Consider the following 17923-nt stretch of genomic DNA (forward strand, 5'->3'; position numbering starts at 1 on the left):
CAAAATGTAGCCACTGCTCTCAGTTCTGGGGTGGGCCTGCTGGACACACAGTCTCCTGGACATCCCAGGGGATGCAGACTGTGATCTATTTCCAGTCAGGAAACTTCACTCCTTGTAAAACCACTAAGCTGTTAGTTACTGGCTTCTAACCAGCAGAACTCAGCTGGAGTGATGGGAGGTCATTTTCAAGATTTCATGACACAAATTCTGTCATTTTCTTCTTACTTGTTTTGTCCTGTGTTCCATCTCTATGTCTCTCTACTCCCCTCTCCCTCCCTCCCCTCTCTATTTCCTTACCTTCTCTCTCTCTCTCTCTCTCTCCCCACTTTCTGTCCTCATGTCCTCCTTCTGTTTCTCCTCTACCCCTGGAAATGTGGAACCAAGCACTTAAGTTTGGGGCTACCAAGGTCTCCTATATAGGAGAGACACAAACAAGCTCCCAGGTCAACAGATTGAAATAGGCTCTCAGTTCAAACTGAATTCTGACATTGCCATGGGAGTGAACTTGGGAGTAGAGTATCTCCCTGTTACTTAACTACCCTGTGGTTAAGACCACAGCCCTGGATATATAGAGACTGTGAGGCAGTGTCATGCAGCAATGCTGTGCCTGGATTCCTCTCCCACAAAAATTGTGAGCTTTTAAATATTTGTAGTCTTAAGATTCAAGGCACTTAGACAATGTTGTCATAGAGGAATGGACAACTAACAGTCTACCAGGTCCCAACATCTGGTCTATCCTCTGCCTCCTCCCTGCCTCTCCCCTCCCACGATCCCACAGCCACATTTTTCACCTTTCTAATGTTTCTGGACAAGCTAATTTCCATCACCTATTCTCTGCAACAGCAATATCTTCTCCCTGACACACTGCAGACATGTGCAGGGTGGTTTCCTCTTGCCTCTTGTCATTCTGTCCCCAACAAATGCCACCTCAGTGAGGCCTCTCATACCTTTCAGTGACTCCTATCCTCACAGCACACTCATTATTTTTGCTATTACAGTTCTTGCCCTTTTTTTCACATGTCTTGTCTTTCATACTTTTGTTCATCTCCCCTCCAGACTGTTAAGACCTGGCAGGCAGGGACCACTTAGTCATTGTAATCCTTGCACTTAGGCCCACCAGATCCCCTAGCACAAGGTGAGTGCTTGAAGAAGTTACTGAATGAATAAATAGAAGTACTTTGTATCACTCCATCTAGATTTTCACCAGTTTATTCAATTGAGATAACTATTAGTAATAGGAAACATATGTTGGATCTGAGGCAGGCGAAATCCAGAATGACTTCTGCATGACATTTCCCGTGTTCAGTTGCTCCAGCAAAACTCAGTGGGCACCACTGACACACGAAGCTGCCTGTTCTCTGGGATCCACAACTCATACTGGAGCCACAGTCATGAAGACGACCAAACAATATCAGTACCTTTATGTGGCTGACATGAAGGCAGTTGCCCTTTAAGGTCCCAGGGTAAATCTCAGGACTTACAGGCTCCAGGGCTGTGCAAGGGATCTCAGGATTCTGCCATTCCCTTTTCTCTGTCCATACCCAGTGTATACTCTTTACTCAGGAGGCCAGGAAAATGACACCCTATTTCCAAATGAAGACCCTGGGGGTCCAACAAGGACAGGTATTGTACTTGGACTCCAGACTCAGCATACAGTGCTCTGACATGCCCTTCCCTATTCCAAGTCCTCACCAATCCAAGTCCCCAAGCCTCTCTAGAGTCTAAAAGACTTCCAGCCAGTATAAAGCATTGCTCTAATATCTCAGAACACAGTGAGTCATTGGAGAGCCAAGGCCAATTGACACTTAATGATTATATGGAACTCTGGAGAAATCCACTGGGAATGCAATATTATACAGGAGAACACTGAAGTCTTTTCTTCTGTAGCTATTGACTAAACTAAATCATAAATCCAGGAGGCCACAGAGTTGGACTGCAGTACCAAAGTCCTTTCCTCTGGCGCCTGGGCCAGTGATGGCCCTGGGTCCAGCAGAAACCTACAAACTTCAGGAATTCCTTGCCCATCTTTGGGCCTTTGAGCATGCAGCTATGAAAATGGATGCTGCTGCCCCATGGTGGGGCTCTCTGTAACCTCTTTCTTCTTTCTCTCTTGTCACAGTGTCAGCTCTTTCTTAAACAGAACTTTAGAATGTGTGTTCCAGAGCACATGTGGGGATTTGGACAGTAAAATGACCCCAAATGGAGAGCAAGTGGGCATGATTCCTCCCAGAATATTAGAGTCTCTCATTTCTAAAGCAAACATGATGGGAGGGGCTTGAGCCATGGCCTAAAATGACAGACGCCAGCCTTATCCTCTGGACTCTTCCACCTCCTGTTATCTGGGGAGGTTCTATTCTCTTGATCATAGCAACCACCCCAAAGTACAATGAGAGATTGCATACATAACTACAAAAGCCAGTTCTCAAGAGGATGTGATGTCAAGCTCTGTTAATACTGGATGGGGTGTCAGGTGGGGAGTGCTCAGCCACACTTGCATACTTTATACAGGTATGGAGTATATTTGTTTACTTTAGATAGGCATAAAAATCTGCATAAAACAGGCAAATTTTTGGAGCCAATGAAGAAAAATCAAGTCTGTGTCCACCACCACGTATGCAGGACATCACTAATCCAACAGTGCATGAGTGTGCTCCCTGCCTTATGAGGCATGGTAATGCAGCAAAGACTCTGCTCAAGAAGTAGGTCTGAAGCAACCACCCCACCTCAATACCACCCACTGTTCAACCAGACAGAAGGACTATATCTCAGAATTACACAATCTGCTTCCACATCTGCCTCTGCTGCTAGCCATAGAGGGATTTGTCCTTCAGAAAGACAGATATCCTTTCCAAAGTCACACAGTGCTCCAATGGTAAAGTTCTTTCTTTGGTTAGGGTTAGATTTGGGCACATGTAGTAGGTGTCAAAGTAATAGTGGCACAAACAGGATACTGAGGTGTTTCTTTTTCATATAAATAAAACTGGATGTGGCTAGTGTATAACTGATTATGGATTGTCTACCATAAGAGATCACATACCATTGATCTCCCTGTCCTAACACCTTAGTATATGATTTCCTTTTTTAAAACTTAAAAAAGCAGAATCTATACTTAATGCACTATTCCTTAATTCCTTAATTCCTCAATTCCTTAATTTTAATCAATGAAAATAATCCCCTCCTAATCAACTCCATCAAATGTCTTTCAATTGAAAGTATTTTTCCTGGGTATCTAATTTCTTATAATATCCTTCCAACAAGAATTCCACAGATAACTATGCCTCATTATCTGAAATTAACTACCCTTGCTGTGACTATTATAGATTTCATTCTGGCATTAGAACACAACCTTGCAACTAAGAACCTAAAATTTAAATATCCTTCAAACCTTTTCAAGTTCTCTAATCTCCTGGGATACTTCCCAATCATTATGCACTGCCTCCCACCAATAGCAAACCCAACTATAAGCCAAAAATTTGCATCAATGTTACTAGACATAATCTGATTAGAAAATTTATTACCAAAATCCATCTCCTATTTTCAGATAAAAATATCAACTGCTGTATCTAGCCAAAAAGGATTAATTAAACTATATTTCCTTTCTTTTATGATCACCTTAATTCTTGGCCTTTTCCTACTTAATTTCCATAGTAACCTCCATAATCACCAATACACCAGTAAGCAGGGATCAACCAGTGACAATAACTAATCAGGTTCTGTAGCTATATAAAGCTGCTATTCCCATAGCTTTTTTACTAAGAAATCCTGAATCACCTGTATCACTCAATCACCTGCATCATTAAACTTAAACACAACCTCAACCTCATCTTTTTAAAAATATAGCAAGCCATTAACAACTCTGTCAATACCCCTGTAATAAACATTCCTAACACAGTCTTATTAGATGCTTAAACCTCAGGGTACAGTTCAGTAGCCATAGCTGTAGTATAACCAAACACCACAAGCAACCCCTCCTAAATAAATTAATAAGATTATTAAACCTAAAAAGGATCCCCCCAAATTTAATACAATTCCACAACCAATACCACCAGCCACAATTAAACCAAACCCACCATAAATTGGAGAAGGCTTTGAAGAAAAACTAACAAAGCTAATCACAAAAATAGTACTTAAAGTAAATACAATGTACGTTATCATTTCCATATGGAATCTAACCATGACCAATGATATGAAAAGCCATTGTTGCATTTCAACTATAAGAATTTAATGACCAACATCCGAAAATCCCTCCCACTCATCAAAATCATCAATGAGTCATTCATTAACCTCCCTGCTCCATCCAACATTTCAACATGATGAAATTTCGGCTCCTTACTAGGAGTTTGCCTCATTCTATAGATTCTGACAGGTCTATTCCTAGCCATACACTATATGTCAGATACAGCAACCGCCTTTTCATCAGTAACTCGTATCTGTCACAACATCAGCTTTGGCTGAATCATTTGATACATACATGCCAAAGGAGCTTCCATATTTTTCATCTGCCTATTCATGCATGTAGGCCAAGGCATGTACTATGGCTCCTACACCTTCTCAGAAACATGAAAGATCAGAATCATATTATTTACACTCATGTCTATAGCCTTCATAGGCTACATCCTACCATGAGGCTGAATAACCTTCTGAGGAGCTACCGTCATCACCAACCTCCTGTCAGCAATCCCATACATCGGAACTAACTTGGTATAATGAATCTGATGAGGGTTCTCAGTAGATAAACCCTAACACGATTTTTTGTCTTTCACTTTATCCTCCCATTCATTATTTCAGCTCTAGCAGCAGTCCACCTTCTATTCCTACATGAAACAGGATCTAACAACCCCTCAGGAATAGTATCTGATTCAGATAAAATCCCATTTCACCCATACTATAAAATCAAAGACATTCTAGGTCTTCTATTCCTAATCCTAACACTAATATTACTTGTCCTATTTTCACCAGACCTTCTAGGAGATCCAGACAACTACACCCCTGCCAACCCCCTAAACACTTCACCACACATTAAGCCCGAATCATGCTTCCTATTCACATATGCAATCCTTCAATCTATCCCTAATAAACTAGGAGGAGTCCTAGACCTAATTCTCTCTACTTTAATTCTGTAAGTCATTCCGCTATCCCACACTTCAAAACAAGGAGGAATGATATTCTGACCACTAAGCCAATGCCTATTCTGAGTCCAATGCCTATTCTGTAGTAGCAGACTTACTAACCCTAACATGAATTGGAGGACAACTAGTAGAATACCCTTTCATTACTATTGGTCAATTAGCCTCTATCCTATACTTCTCAACCCTCATAATCTTCATACCTATTTCTGGCATCATCAAAAATCGTCTTTCAAAATGAAGAGTCCTTGTAGTATATAAAATACCTCGGTCTTGTAAACCGAAAAAGGAGAAAGCCCTCCCTAAGACTTCAAGGAAGAAGCAACAGCCCCACCATCAGCACCCAAAGCTGAAATTCTTTTTAAACTATTCCTTGCAATACCAGAAATCGACCCCACAACTTTCATAATTCATATATTGCATACTTTCATACTGTGCTTGTCCAGTATGTCATTTTTCCATTATGATGCAAACCGAAGCATGTACAATGCATCTATTAATATTACATAAGACATACTATGTATAATCGTGCATTAGCCAGCTTTATGAGCAGTCTGTCTATGGATCTCAACTGTCCAAAAAAGCTTAATCACCTAGCCTTGAGAAACTAGCAATCCTTGCTTGAACATGTACCTCTTCTCAGTCAGGGTCCATTTCAACGTGGGGGTTTCTATTCTGGACCTATACTGGCATCTGGTTCTTACCTCAGGGCCATTCTAATTCTTTAATCCTACAGCCATCTCAAATAGGACATCTCAATTGACTAATGACTAATTAGCCAATTTCACACATAACTGTGGTGTCATGCATTTGGTATCTTTTAATTTTTAGGAGGGGATATTGCTATGACTCAGCTATGACCGTAAAGGTCTTGATGCAGTCAAATAACTTGTAGCTGGGTTTATTCACTATGCTGTGTCTCCGTGCTCACACAAATAAGGTGCAATTCAGTCAATGGTTACTGGACATACACTTTAACTTCAACGCTTCAACAGGATGCACACACACACACACACACATATGTACACACATGGATGTAAACATACACATGCACATACACATGTATACACATACACACACATTTGTACATGTACACATACACACATATACACGTATTTATCCAACAGATAAGCAATTAGTTTAACCAACCCCACTTATGCCCAGTAACCCTATGGTGAGAATACATATTTATTATTGTCCTGCCAAACCCCAAAAACAAGACTAAATTCTCATCCAAACATAAGGCCTAAGTATGTCTTTATAAATACACCAAAAAAATCCCAACTAAACATTAGCTAAAAATACCAATGTTACACATCGATTCACAGCTATCTATATATACAAAACCTTAAGCTCTAATTCGTCCTTATTGAGCAATATTCTCTCACAACTAATTCCATTAAACCAATTAACTAACCCAATATATCCCTTGTTAATGTAACTTACACAAAGCAAAGCACTGAAAATGCCTGGATGAGTTGTCAGACTCCATAAACACAAAAGTTTTGCCCTAGCCTTTCCATTAGGTATTAATAGGATTACACATGCAAGCCTCCTCACCCTGGTGAAATGCCCTCTAAATCGTTAATGATCTAAAAGACCGGGTATCAAGTACACAACAATGTAGCTCATGATACTTGCTTAGCCACACCTCCCACAGGATACAGCAGTGATAAAAATTAAACCATGAATGAAAGGTCGACTAAGTCATATTAAACAAGGGTTGGTAAATTTTGTGCCAGCCTCCAAGGTCATATGATTAACCCAATCTAACAGACCTATGGCGTAAAGTGTGTTATAGAGGCATTCCACGCTAAAGTTAAATGTTAACTAGGCAGTAAAAAGCTACAGTTAACATAAAAATATAGCACGAAAGTAACTGTAACACCTTCTACCACACGATAGCTAAGACCCAAACTGGGATTAGATACCCCACCATGCTTATCCCTAAACTTAGCTAACTAAATAAATCTATCCACCAGAGAACTACTAGCAACAGCTTAAAACTCAAAGAACTTTATATCCCTCTACAGAAATCTGTTCTATGATAAACCTTGATGCGCCTCATCACCCCTTGCTAATCCAGTCTATATACCACCATCTTCAGCAAACCCTAAAAAGAAAGAAAAGTAAGCACAAGTATCTTAACCTAAAAAAGTTAGGTCAAGGTATAACTTATGAGGTGGGAAGTAATGGGCTACATTTTCTATATTAGAACACTTTTCAGTGAAAGTTCTTATGAAATTAAGAACGAAGGGAGGATTCAGTAGTAAATTTAGAATAGAGAGCTCAATTGAACTGGGTCATGAAGCACGTACACCCCTCCCATCACCCTCCTCAAGTGAAAAAACTCAAAGGCAATCTATTCAAATTATAAAAACACAAGAGGAGACAAGTCATAACAGGGCAAGCATACTGGAAAGTGTGCTTGGATAAACAAGATGTAGCTTAAATAAAGCATCTGGTTTACACCCAGAATATTTCATATCAAACTGACCATCTTGAGCCAAAACTGGCCCAAACAACCATAAATTCAACTAACATAAAACACTAAATCAAAACATTTAGTTAATTCTTAAAAGTATAGGAGATAGAAAGTTAAGTTGAGGCTAAATAGAAAATACCATAAAGGAAAGATGAAAGAAAAATTGAAAGCACTATACAGCAAAGATTACCCCTTGTACCTTTTGCATAATGAATTATCTAGAATAACCTAACAAAGAGAACTTAAGCTAGGCTCCCCAAAACCAGATGAGCTGCCTATGAATAATCCTTACAAGATGAACTCAGCTATGTTGCAAAATAGTGAGAAGATTTGTAGGTAGAAGTGAAAAGCCTAACAGGCCTGGTGATAGCTGGTTACCCAGAACAGAATTTTAGTTCAACTTTAATTTTTTTAACGTTTATTTTTGAAGGGGAGAGAGTGGGGGAGGGGCAGAGAGAGAGGGAGACACAGAATCCGAAACAGGCTGCAGGCTCTGAGCCATCAGCACAGAGTCCAATGCGGGGCTTGAACCCAAAAACTGTGAGATCATGACCTGGGCCGAAGTCGGACACTTAACTGACTGAGCCACCCAGGCGCCCCTGGTTCAACTTTAAACTTACCTAAAAACACCAAAAATTCTTTTTTTCTTAAATTTTTTAACATTTATTCAATCTTAGAGAAAGAGAGAGACAGAGTGTGAGTGGGGGAGGGGCAGAGAGAGAGAGGGAGACACTCTGAAGCAGGCTTCAGGCTCTAAACTGTCAGCACAGAGCCCGATGTGGGGCTCGAACTCACAGACCATGAGATCATGACCCGAGCTGAAGTCAGACACCTAACCGGCTGAGCCACCCAGGTGCCCCAAAACCCCAAAAATTCTAATGTAAGTTTAAAATATAATCTTAAAAGGTACAGCTTTTTAGAACTAGGATACAACCATTTTTAGAGAGTAAGCATAAACATAACCATAGTTGGCTTAAAAGCAGCCATCAATTAAGAAAGCATTCAAGCTCAATAATTAAAACATCTTAATATCAAAAATATGCAATCAACTCCTAACTCAATACTGGGTTAATCTATCTAGCAATAGAAGCAATAATGCTAATATGAGTAACAAGAAATATTTCCCCTGATCCTTATGCCAGAGCAGATAACCACTGGTAGCTAACAACAAGATAAAAATAATCTAGCCTATAAACTAAATATCAAACCAATTGTTGATCCAACACAGGCATGCAACCAAGGAAAGATTAAAAGAAGTAAAAGGAACCTGGCAAACATAAACCCTGCCTGTTTACTAAAAACATCACCTCTAGCACTTCTGGTATTAGAGGCACTGCCTGCCCAGTGACATTCATTAAATGGCTACAGTATCCTGACTGTACAAAGGTATCATAATCACTTGTGCCCTAAATAGGAACTTGTATGAACAGCCACACGAGGGTTTTACTCTCTTACTTCCAATCCGTGAAATTGACTTCCTGTGAAGAGGCGGAAATACAACAATAAGATGAGAAGACCCTATGGAGCTTTAATTAATTGGCTCAAGGAGACTACACCAACACAGCTGACAGGAACAACAAACCTCCACATGAGCCAACAATTTAGGTTGGGGTGACCTTGTAGAATAAAACAACCTCCAAGTGATTCAGATCTAGACTAACCAGTCAAAAGTATAACATCACTTATTGATCCAAACTATTTGATAAATGGAACAAGTTACCCTAGGGATAACAGCGCAATCCTATTTTAGAGTCTATATTGACAACAGGGTTTATGACCTCAATGTTGGATCAGGACATCCTGATGGTGCAGCAGCTATCAAAGATTCGTTTGTTCAATGATTAAAGTCCAATGTGATCTGAGTTCAGACTGGAGCAATCCAGGTGGTTTCTATCTATTAAACAATTTCTCCCAGTACAAAAGGACAAGAGAAATGAGGCCTACTTTACCAAAGCACCTTCAACCCAATAGATGATATAATCTTAATCTCCAAAGTTTATCTATTTACATCTCCGGAGAGTTTGGGTTTGTTAGGGTGGCAGAGCCTGGTAATTGCCTAAACTTAAACCTTTATAATCAGAGGTTCAACTCCTCTCCCTAATAACATGTTTATAATCAATATTCTTTCATTAATTATCCCTATTCTCCTCACCATAGCTTTCCTAACATTAGTCGAACGTAAGGTACTAATGTATATACAACTTCGCAAAGGACCAAACATTGTGGGGTCACATGGTCTGCTCCAACCCATTGCAGATGCCATAAAACTCTTCACCAAAGAACCCTTACATCCTCTATATCTATAGTAATCATGGCACCTATCCTGGCTCTCTCATTAGCCCTAACCATGTGAATTCCTCTCCCCATGCCATACGCACTCATCAACATAAATTTAGGAGTACTATTCATATTAGCTATGTCAAGCCTCGCTGTCTACTCAATACTATGGTCAGGATGAACCTCAAATTCTAAGTATGCTTTAATTGGAGCCCTACAAGCCATAGCCCAATTTCATACAAAGTTACACTAGCCATTATTCTCCTATTAGTATTACTAATAAATGGGCCTTTCACACTAGCCACACTAATTACTACCCAAGAACACATATGACTAATTCTTCCCACATGGCCCCTAGCCATAATATGATTCATCTCAACATTAGCAGAAACCAACTGAGCCCCATTCGATCTAACAGGAGAAGCAGAGCTTGTTTCCAGATTCAACATAGAATATGCAACAGGTCCCCTTGCCCTATTTTTCCTAGCAGAATATGCTAACATCATCATAATGAATATTCTCACAACAATTCTATTCTTTGGAGTATCCCACAACCCGTATATACCAGAACTATATACCATCAATTTCACCATTAAAACTCTACTCCTAACAATCGCCTTCCTATGAATTTGAGCATCCTACCCACGATTCTGATATAACCAACTGATACACCTTTTATGAAAAAACTTCCTACCCCTCACCCTAGCCCTATGCATGTGACATGTATCCTTGCCCATCATCACAGCAAGCATTCCACCTCAAACATAAGACATATGTCTGATAAAAGAGTTACTTTGATAGAGTAAATACTAGAGGTTTAAATCTTATTTCTAGAATTATAGGACTTGAACCTAATCCTAAGAATTCAAAAATCTTCATGCTACCATATTACACCATATTCTACAGTAAGGTCAGCTAAATAATCTATCAGGCCCATACCCCGAAAATGTTGGTTTATATCCTTCCCATACTAATTAACCCCCCTATTCTCATTATTATGATTCAACTGTCATCTCAGGAACCATAATCACAATAACAAGCTCTCACTGACTAATAATCTGAATTGGCTTCAAAATAAATATACTAGCCACTATCCCTATTCTCATAAAAAATATTTAACCCATGAGCCATAGAAGCTCTACAAAATATTTCCTAACACAAACAACTGCATCTATACTCCTAATGACAGGAATAATTATCAATGTTCTATATTCAGGACAATGAATAATATAAAAAAAAAACTCAACCCCATAGCATCAATTATAAAAACCACTGCTTTGGCAATAAAACTGGGCTTGGCTCCATTTTACTTCTGAGTTCCTGAAGTTACACAAGGAATCTCCCTATCTTCAGGCCTAATTCTATTGACATGACAAAAAAATCACACCACTATCCATCCTCTACCAAATCTCACCTGCCATTAACCCCAATTTACCACTAACAAGAGCTATCATACCAGTCCTAATCGGAGGATGAGGGGGACTCAACCAAACACGACTACAAAAAATCCTAGCATACTCCTCAATCTCCCATATAGATTGAATAACAGCTATCATACTATACATCCCTACAATAACAATTCTAAACCTAGCTATTTACATCATTATAACACCCACCAGCTTCATACTATTCATACACAGCTCCACCACAACAACACTATCCCTATGACAAACAGGAAATAAAACACCCCTGATCACCTCACTCATTCCGATACTAATATTATCTTTAGGAGGTCTCCCGCCACTCTCAGGATTGATCCCCAAATGAATAATTATCCAAGAATTAACAAAAAATGGGGTAATTATTATACCCCCACTACTAGCTATCACAGCATTACTCAACCTATACTTCTATATACAACTAACATACACCACAGCACTAACCATATTCCCCTCAACGAACAATACACAAATAAAATGACAATTTGAAAGTACAAAAAAATAACTTTTTTATCCCCTCTCATCATAACCTCAACCATACTACTCCCATTCACACCAATATTATCCATCCTGGATTAGGAGTTTAGGTCCAAACAGACCAAGAGCCTTCAAAGCCCTAAGTAAGTCATATCAATTTAACTCCTGCACACCTTATTCTAAAGACTGCAAGAATCTATATTACATCAATTGATTTCAAATCAAACACTTTAATTAAGCTAAGCCCTTACTAGATTGGTGGGCTTCCATCCCTTGGAATTTTAGTTAACAGCTAAATACCCTAATCAACTGGCTTCAATCTACTTCTCCCACCACCTAGGAAAAAAAGTCAGGAGAAGCCCCGGCAGCGTTGAAGCTGCTGCTTTGAATTTTCAATTCAATATGATACTTTACCAAAGAGCTTGGCAAAAAGAGGACTTAAACCTCTGTTCTTAGATTTATAGTCTAATGCTTTACTCGGCCATTTTACCTAAGTTTATAAACCGCTATTTTCCACTAACCACAAAGATATTAGCACTCTCTACCTCCTACTTGGTGCCTAAGCTGACATAAGTAGGAACCACCCTTAGGCTTCTAATTCAAGCTGGACTTGGCACCGAGCACTCTATTGGGAGATGATCAAATCTATAATGTAATTGTCACTGCCCATGCATTTGTAATAATCTTCTTTATGGTAATACCAAGCATGATTGGAGGCTTTGGGAATTGATGAGTACCATTAATAATTGGAACACCTGATATGGCACTCCCCCCAAAAGATAACACAAGCTTCTGACTTCTCCCTCCATCCTTCCTACTCCTGCTCACATCATTGATAGTAGAGGCCAGCTCAGGAACCTGGTGAATTGAATATCCCCCTCTAGCTGTCAACCTAGCCCATGAAGGAGCATCCGTGGATCTAACAATTTTTTCCTTACATCTTGTAGGTGTCTTTTCAGGCTTAGGTGCTATTAACTTCATTACTACAATCATTAATATAAAAACCCCTGCCATATCTCAATATCAGACACCCCTTTTTGTCTGATCCATCTTAATTACTGCTGTCCTGTTACTCCTATCATTGCCAGTATTAGCGGCTGGAATTACCATATTACTAACAGATCAAAACCTAAATACCACTTCCTTTGATCCTGCTGGAGGAGGATGTCGCATCTTATATCGACACTTATTGTGATTCTTCAGACACCCAGAGGTTTATATTCCAATTTTACCAGGCTTCGGAATAATTTCACATATTGTTACTTACTATTCAGGCAAGAAGGACCCTTTTGGTTATATGGGAATAGTATGAGCAGAAATATCTATTGGTTTCCTAGGTTTTATTGTATCAGCCCAGCATACATTTACTGTAGGAATAGACATTGACATATGAGCATACTTTACATCAGCCACCATAATTATTGCCATTCTTACTGGAGTAAAAGTATTTATCTGACTTGCTACTCTTCATGGAGGAAACATTGAATGATCCCCTGCTATATTATGAGTCCTGGGCTTTATCTTCCTATTTACCGTAGGGGGCCTAACAGTCTTGCAAACTCTTCATTAGACATTTTTCTTCATGATATATACCATGTAGTAGCCCATTTCCATTATGTATTATCAATAGAAGCAGCATTCACTATTATAAGAGGTTTTGTTCACTAATTCCCCCTATTCTCAGGATATACTGTTGATAATACCTGAGCAAAAATTCATTTCACAATTATATTTGTAGGCGTTAATATAACGTTTTCCGCTCAACATTTCCTTGGATTATCTGAAATACCTTGTTATTCTGATTATCCAGACGCATACACAACTTGAAACACAATCTCCTCAATAGGCTCTTTCATTTCACTAACAGCAGTAATATTAATAATATTTATAGTTTGAGAAGCCTTTGCAGCCAAACGAGAAGTAGCAATGGTAGAATTAACTAAACTAATCTTGAATGATTACATGGATGTCCCCCTCCATACCATATATTTGAAGACCCAACCTACATGTCCTTAAAATAAGAAAGAAAGGAATTGAACCCTCTAGAACTGGTTTCAAGCCAATGTCATAACCACTATGTCTTTCTCAATAAAGAGACATTAGTAAAAAGATTACATAACTTTGTAAAAGTTAAATTATAGGTTTAAATCCTTTGTGTCTCCATGCCATACCCCTTTCAACTAAGTTTTCAAGATGCTACATCCCCTAGTATAGAAGAACTTCTGCACTTTCATGATCACACATTAATAATTGTATTTCTAATTAGCTCCCTAGTTCTCTACATCATTTCACTAATACTAACAACCAAACACATACACATACAAGCACAATAGATGCCCAAAAAGTAGAAACTGTCTGAACAATCCTGCTGGCTATTATTTTAATTCTTATTGCCCTACCCTCTCTAAAAATCCTTTACATAATAGACAAAATCAACAACCCTTCTCTAACCGTAAAAACTGTAGGGTATCAATGATACTAAAGTTATGAGTATACAGATTACGAAGACCTAAATTTTGATTCCTACATAATCCCCACTCAAGGATTAAAACCTGGAGAACTGCGACTGCTAGAAGTTGACAATCAAGTAGTACTGCCAACAAAAATAACCATTCATATACTAATCTCATCAGAAAATGTCCTGCACTCATGGCCCTCCCATCCCTAGATCTAAAACCTGATGCCATCCCAGGCTGACTAAATCAAACAACACTAATGGGCACACAACCTGGATTATATTATGGCCAATGCTCTGAAATCTGTGACTCAAACCACAGCTTTATACCTATTGTTCTTGAATTGGCTCCATTAACATACTTCGAAAAATGATCAGCATCTATACTATAAAGTTATTAAGAAGCTAAATAAGTATTAACCATTTAAGTTAAAGATTGGGAGTTTAAATCTCTTAATGATATGCCACAACTAGATACATCAGCTTGATTCATCACTATCATATCAATATTCATAATGCTATTTATTATATTTCAACTAAAAATTTCAAAACATTCACACCCAGGAAATTTAGGACCCGAATCGTCAGTAACACTAAAACAACCTAACCCTTGAGAAAAAAATGAATAAAAATCTATTCACCTCTTTCATTACCCCAATAATAATAGGACTACCTATTGTTATCCTAATTATTCTATTCCCAGGCATTCTATTTCCTCACCTAATCGACTAGTCAATTACCATCTGATTTCATTACAACAATGATTAGTTCAACTGACATCAAAACAAATACTAGCTATCCATAGCTACAAAGGACAAAACTGAGCTCTAATATTAACCTCCCTAATCCTATTCATTGGTTCAACAAATTTACTAGGCCTATCACCACACTCATTCACACCTACCACCCAACTATCAATAAACCTAGGAATAGCCATTTTCCTGTGAGCTGGCACCATAGTCACCAGGTTCCGATATAAAACGAAAGCACCCTTAGCTCACTATCTACTTCAGGGAACACCTTTCCCCTAATCCCTATACTTGTAGTCATCAAAACCATTAGTCTCCTTATCCAGCCAATAGCTTTGGCCATACAACTCACAGCTAATATCACAACAGATCACCTGTTAATTCACTGAATTGGATGGGCTACTCTAGCCCTAATAAATATCAGCACCACTATCACTCTCATTACCTTTATTATTCTTGTCTTACTAACAATTCTTGAATTTGCTATGGCCCTTATTCAAGCCTATGTCTTTACCCTGTTAGTAAGCCTATACTTACATGACAACACCTAATGATCCACCAAACTCACACATATCACATAGTTAACCCAAGTCCATGAAAACTCATGGGAGCTCTCTCAGACCTACTAATAACTTCAGGACTGGCAATATGATTTCACTTCAACTCAACATCATTATTAACTCTAGGACTGACAACCAACCTGCTAACAATATATCAGTGGTGACGGGATATTGTCCAAGAAAGCACATTTCAAGGCCCCCATACACCTATTGTTCAAAAGGGCTTGTGGTATGCAATAATTATCTTCATCATTTCAGAAGTATTTTTCTGGAGATTTGGGGAGGAGCCAAGATGGCGGAACAGCATGGAAGTTTTTGTGTGTCTCATGTCCATGAAATCTAGCCGACCAACACTAAACCATCCTACACACCTAGAAAACTTACTGGAGTATTAACACAACAATCTACACAACCTGAACCACAAAATTCAGCACGCACATGATGCAGAGAGCTGAACTTGGGGAGCGAGAAGCTGTGAAAAGTAGGGAACTACTTTTGCAGCAGAGAGAGGACAGAGACTGGGGCGGGGGGAGAGTATGGGGAAAGCACCCCTCCCCAAAAGCAGCTGGAGAGAAAATGGAGAATTGGAAATAGCCGCAGGAACTAAACTAAAAAGGGAGAAAGGAGAGGGTTTAAATTCCATTAAGACTGTAAACAAGGGGAGCACAAAGGCTGCAACTCCACAGCTTGATACCTGGTGGTGATCTGGTGGGAAGGGTGAATCCCCAGGAACAGAGTGGGGTCCACGAGGTTCTTGGGCCACACACGGAAAAGCGGTTCCACTGCTGGAAGGACATTTGGTAGAGACTGTTGAAGCCATCTGGTCCCAGCATACCCCAGAAGGCAGCCACATTCGCTGGTGCTGGGTCAAGTTGTTAAGGGTGAAGCCTGGTGCCAGATGTGTGCTGTGATTTTCCATAGTCCCTGAAACGCTGCTGCTACACTGTCTCTCAAACATTTTCTGGGCCAGGCTGGCACCTGGCCACAGTCTCGGGGCACCGGCAACAACAGGGTCCAGAGGGCATTCCTTGGTGCAGCCAATATTCAGCCATTGCTCATTTGGCCATTGCTCGGTGAGACCCTCCTGCAGAGGGGCAGAACAGGTCAAAGCCACAGTCCTTCAGAATTAAGGGGCCAGGGGAAAAAAAACAAAACTTGGGAGAGAGGTACTGCCTGAGACCTGGTCATGGAGAGTGAAAAAGTGGGAAGTGGACAAGAGCTGAAGACAGAGGATGGGTGTGCAATTGCTGATCCAGAGAACAGACTGGGTAGGTGGGTGGCGCCATTTTCACTGCTCCCGCGCATGTGCATACGCACCTACCAGCGCCTCAACAATCCACCCCAGTAGACTAGCAGCACCACCTAGTGGAGAGCAGAGCTGTTACACTGAGCCCCGCCCAACTGGGCCAACTTCGCTCGTCAAGAACACAAGTCTCACTCCTGGCTTAATTTATGGACTATAAAAAGCTACATAGACTGACTTCTAGGGGGAAATGAAGCAATTTCAGTCCTACTTCAATCTGTTAGCAGTTTCATCTATTCGATTTTCTTTCTTTTTTATTTTTCTCTTTTACAATTCTTTTTCTTGGATACAGAAAGAGAAAAAATTCATTTTTATTTTCAGTTTTTATTAAAAATATCTTCCTTTAATTTTTATTACTATATTTTTTAGTTTTGTGTAAATTTTTTCAAATTCTACATTACTTTCATCATTTTATTTTAGCCTACTTCAGTGTATTCACCTTTTCAAATTTTCAAACAATTTCCTGTTTTCTTTCTTTTTCTTTTTCATTTCTTATCTTTTTCTTGAATGCAGAAAGAGAAAAACTTCATTTTTACTTTCAATTTCTATTAAAAATATTTTTATTTATTTTATTACTATATTTTTTGCTTTTATGTAAATGTTTTCAAATTCTATTTTACTTTGATACTAGCAAATTGAATTCAAGAGCATATAAAAAGAATTATTCACCATGATCAAGTGGGATTCATTCCTGGGCTGCAGGGCTGGTTCAACATTCGCAAATCAATCAATGTGATACATCACATTAATAAAGAAAAGGAAAGAACTATATGATCCTGTCAATCAATGCAGAAAAAGCATTTGACAAAATTCAGCATCTTTCTTACTAAAAACCCTCAAGAAAGTGGGGATAGAAGGAACATACTTAAACATCATAAAAGCCATTTATGAAAAGCCCACAGCTAATATCATCCTCAATAGGGAAAAACTGAGAGCTTTCCCCCTGAGATCAGGAACACAACAGAGATGTCCACTCTCACCGCTATTGTTTCACATAGTGTTGGAAGTGCTAGCATCAGCAGACAACAAAAGGAAATCAAAGGCATCCAAAT

At 39.2% G+C, this 17923-nt stretch overlaps 1 protein-coding gene and 1 pseudogene across 10 annotated transcripts in view; one reads left to right on the plus strand and one right to left on the minus strand.

Annotated features, from left to right (window-relative positions):
- The window catches only part of LOC128313405 (cytochrome c oxidase subunit 1-like), a 154801-nt pseudogene extending 140789 nt beyond the window's left edge, over window positions 1-14012 (plus strand).
- The window catches only part of PIGW (phosphatidylinositol glycan anchor biosynthesis class W), a 367667-nt gene that overhangs the window by 303623 nt on the left and 46121 nt on the right, over window positions 1-17923 (minus strand). The gene's annotated exons all lie outside the window — the stretch shown is intronic.

This window comes from Acinonyx jubatus, chromosome E1, assembly GCF_027475565.1.
Source record: "Acinonyx jubatus isolate Ajub_Pintada_27869175 chromosome E1, VMU_Ajub_asm_v1.0, whole genome shotgun sequence".
Taxonomy (NCBI): domain Eukaryota; kingdom Metazoa; phylum Chordata; class Mammalia; order Carnivora; family Felidae; genus Acinonyx; species Acinonyx jubatus.